The following is a 4,473-nucleotide window of genomic DNA, read 5'->3' as shown; positions in this document are numbered from 1 at the left end:
GAATAAAGGACCACGTACGTATGTATAATACAGGGTAAGATCTTGGATCCCAAAAGGTACATGGTGCTGCTAGAAAGAAGCAGGGTGGCGATTCGGAACAGAAACTGACATATTCATATAATATCCAGGTATTTTATTAATCAAATACAAACATATTGTCATTAAGAAACAAATTATATATGGAAAAACGTATGATTGTTTCACTTTACACACGCACATACGTTTGCAAATGTTTAGCTAAGATTTGCAGTAGATTTACGCTTGTTGCAAGAATGATATTTATTTTTGCATGCATTTATTATTGCATGTAGAATACGCATTTAATCCGAATGCATCAACTCTTGTAAGTAGACAAAATGGCACCTCCATTATAATGGCTTTTTACCGCTCTAAGACAGTGAAGGAATATTATTTTGGCGATGTCCGGAGGTGTTTATCAATAATTATTTATTAAATTTCATTAAACTTAATATGAAAGTGTTCAATCATACTGCGGTGCACGCGTAATTAATTTATTGCCCCTTAATAGATTGAAATTCAGGAAGGTTGTACGTCCGGAGCTGTTTCACAGTACCTATTTCACGAAACTTTAAACAAATATGCATCATCATTCGCCGATATTGTTTCTGTATGGTTCTCCGTCCTTCCACTTTCAATGTCCGGAGCTGTGTGACAGTAACTATTGCATGAAAGACTATAAAACTTAAATGTCATCATACTGCAGTGGTGCACACTTAAGTTCTGTCCGGATCGATAACTCAACAGTTAACAGTAAACCGGTGTCTGTAATGCAACGATCCCATTTTTGTCCTTACACATCTTCCGACCGTACGGTGTTGTCAGCCATGTTGAACTTTTCTGCAGGATGTTAGCGTCTTTGTGTTCACCAGGCTTTACCTTTGAAATAGATTGCAACAAAATCCAATCTGGTACGACATATTGACTAGGATTCTCACACAGTTTCTGAGTACCATGAAAGTTGTGACATAAGCTACAAGAAAACTTGCTTTTTAACATAAATATACATCTACTATCCAGAAAAATTTCTTACATGAAATTTCATGAGCACCTACAATTTCATCTGTAAAATATATGTTCCGTGTTTTACTTACGTCTATCCGCTAGGGCGCTTGACCAATATTCTTTTATGCTCGAGCCTGCATTAAAAAACCCAAAATATTTGTTAAAATGAACTAAAAACACATCAAGTTACATAACAAGTCAAACTTTTAAAGTGTCAAAGGCTACGAAGACACTTATAAGTAATTGTTTTATTTCGATGATACGATAAACTTTTACTAATCATAAATTGCCTGTGACTAGTAATTGTATTAATGGCTTGGTTATGCTAAAACACGTTACAGATATCTCTTTAAACCATTTTGTAAAACGTAAATCCGAATGAAATTTCTATGACATTTATACGAAAAGAAAAACCTAATATGACTGCTATATTTTTTTACAAAACTGATCATTGTAGTATTAATGATATGGACAACACATACGGTGAGTTGTTGCCAGGCTATATGCTGTGAAAATACTTTTTGCCACCGTTCGTTGCAGGGCCTCTGTGGCCTCTTTATAACTACATCCAGTCGCCTGCAGTTTTATGATTGGAAACAAACGATTATGAGAATATTTAACAAATTTTACATACATGTACTGTGAAAGATTTTCTGTACGAATATGTAGTTTACTTTGATACCAAAGAAGAAAATAATTATTGTATGACATTCGAAACCGATATACTTTTTTCAATTAATTATATAACTTTAAATTTTTGCCTTTACTATTTATATTGTTCGGACTCGACTTTAAAAACCGCGTAAAAAATAAAACGGGATTCTATGTCTATTGACAGTCTAACAGGCATGTTATATGGAGATATTGTACATTTTAAGACTTTGTTCTTCCCATTAACCTTTAAAATATTTACATTTCACGGATTAAATTTACACAAACACAGCGCAAGTTTATACTTTCGTGAATAAAATGTGGTTGTGCACAAAATGAACAAAATGTTACGCACTCTTATAAATAAAATCATGTTTTGAAAACGTATATATTATTGTAAGATAATACTTGTTACTAAAAATAAGCAAAGACCATACTCTATACCTCTTGCATGATCTCTGAACACGCTTCCTTGGCGAGGACGGATTCTGTATACGATGAAACTAGTCTGTAATTCAATATAGAAATGGTATTGGTTTTAATTTTTATAAGTTTAAGTTAAGTTTTTAACAAATGTTGATGGCAGTTTAAGTAAGCAATCAATTTCCCATGTTTTGTGAAATTTGTATGAAATCAAAGAAAGGGAAAGTTTTACATTGTGTATGGTACCGTTTGTCAGGAGAAATTGTGAATAAGCGAATAACACATATTTTTTCTTTACAATCGAACCTCGACTTTTATCGTTGATTGATTCAAAATATTTCGGCTCTTATCCTAAATATAAAGTGGTCATATAAATAAGGGAACACAGATAGCTTTCAATATAATTGGTATTTTGAATGCCAAGCGCTTATGCAATATACAGTTGCCATTGCTTGGCATTGTACTGTACTAAGTGCCTGTTCGTAATGCAACCGGATCATTGCGATACTTTGGTCTTTACGAATTTCTCATATAGAGTTTATTTATTTCGTTCGGAGCTCATAGAATTCGAAGTAGCTCTTGACTTTGGGCAAGTAACAGACGCATCAAGACCAATTCCACAACACCGTCACACATAGGTTTCGGTGGCAAGACCGAGTTCGAATACTACGCCGTTTACAAAGCTTTTCTGCTGTTAAAGTCAGTTTTTGTAAGCATTAACGCACATTTTGAAGAAGCTTAGTATATCAGTGCCTTGAATTTAATTGCAGAAAAGCTACCTTATTTATGACAATTACAACTTACCCGTTTTCTGAAAAGGTATCTTGGATGTTTTTCTCCACGACAGTCAGTGCCTGAATTACATGAGGAAAAAACTGATAAAAAAAGAACCAAATGATTATAGCATGTACACTGTTTCAAGAGTATGACAATACGTTAATGAAATTGTGCATTAATATTTGAATATGATAATCAATAGGCATGCAACGGAGAGTAATGTATGAATTAATACCTCTAACGTGAAAACGCAAAATCCATATCCGATGGAACTTTTTGGTGCCGCGTCTACGTTTGTAATAAATTTGCAATGGTTTTGCAACCACAAAACGTCACTAACATATATATATATATAAGATCGGAATGAAATGGCGATAGAACTTCGACCAAATTCCTATGAATTTATGTGATCCAATGGAGAGTAAAATATATATGACTTTCTTTTACAATATTGTTACCACTAGAACATGTAGAAATCCTATGAAACCATTGCTCACCGTTCTTCCACCGTCGATGTGACAATGGAAAAGCACGTTTTGTATGCCACAGGGACCTAGAAAGCATTAACTGTGGCCATAGTCGACTTGCAGTAATGAACGATGGTGTCATTTTAAGAGTCATTTACTGTGGCCATAGTCGACTTGCAGTAATGAACGATGGTGTCATTTTAGGAGTCATTTACTGTGGCCATAGTCGACTTGTAATGAACAGTGGTGACATTTTAAGAGTCATTTACTGTGACCATAGTCGACTTACAGTAATGAAAAATGGTGTAATTTTAAGATTCATTTACTGGGGCCATAGTTGACTTGCAGTAATGGACAATTGTGATATTTTAATTGTCATTTACTGTGGCCATATTCGACTTCCAGTAATGAACAATGGTAACATTTTAAGAGTCATTTACTGAGGCCAAAGTCGACTGGAAGTAATTACCGGTGATGTCATTTTAAGAATCATTTACTGTGGCCATAGTCGACTTGCAGTTATGAGCAATGGTGTCATTTTAAGATTCATTTACTGTGGTCATAGTCGACATTGCAGTCATGGACAATAGTGTCATTTAAAAAGTCATTTACTGTGGCCATAGTCGACTTCCAGTAATAAAAAATGGTGTCATTTTAAGAGTCATTTACTGTGGCCATAGTCGACATGCACTTATGAACAGTGGTGACATTTTAAGAGTCATTTACTGTGGCCATAGTCGACTTTTAGTAATGAACGATGGTGTCATTTTAAGAGCCATTTACTGTGGCCATAGTCTAATTGCAGTAATGAACGATGGTGTCATTTTAAAGAGTCATTTACTGTGGCCATAGTTGTCTTGCAGTAATGAACGATGGTGTCATTTTAAGAGTCATTTACTGTGTCCATAGTCGACTTGCAGTAATGAACGATGGTGTCATTTTAAGAGTCATTTATTGTGGCAATTATCGACTTTTAGTAATTAACGATTGTGTCATTTTAAGGGTCATTTACTGTGGCCATAGTCTACTTTTAGTAACGAACGATGGTGTTATTTTAAGAGTCATTTACTGTGGCCATAGTCGAATTGCAGTAATGAACAGTGGTGACATTTTAAGAGTCGTTTACTGTGGC

The 4,473-nt window shown here is 34.6% G+C and overlaps 1 long non-coding RNA gene across 1 annotated transcript; it reads right to left on the bottom strand.

Annotated features, from left to right (window-relative positions):
* Positions 1–248: 248 nt before the first annotated feature.
* Positions 249–1,633, bottom strand: LOC127833911 (uncharacterized). The gene is made up of 3 exons (XR_008027673.1): positions 1,506–1,633; positions 1,113–1,157; positions 249–897 (listed from the first exon to the last, which is right to left on the bottom strand). It is a non-coding gene; the product is annotated as an uncharacterized LOC127833911 (long non-coding RNA).
* Positions 1,634–4,473: the final 2,840 nt, after the last annotated feature.

The sequence above is a fragment of the Dreissena polymorpha genome, chromosome 6, assembly GCF_020536995.1.
Source record: "Dreissena polymorpha isolate Duluth1 chromosome 6, UMN_Dpol_1.0, whole genome shotgun sequence".
In the NCBI taxonomy this organism is placed as follows: Eukaryota; Metazoa; Mollusca; class Bivalvia; order Myida; family Dreissenidae; genus Dreissena; species Dreissena polymorpha.
The sequence above is the reverse complement of the archived record's forward strand: the minus strand, read 5'-3'. Positions and strand labels throughout refer to the sequence as shown.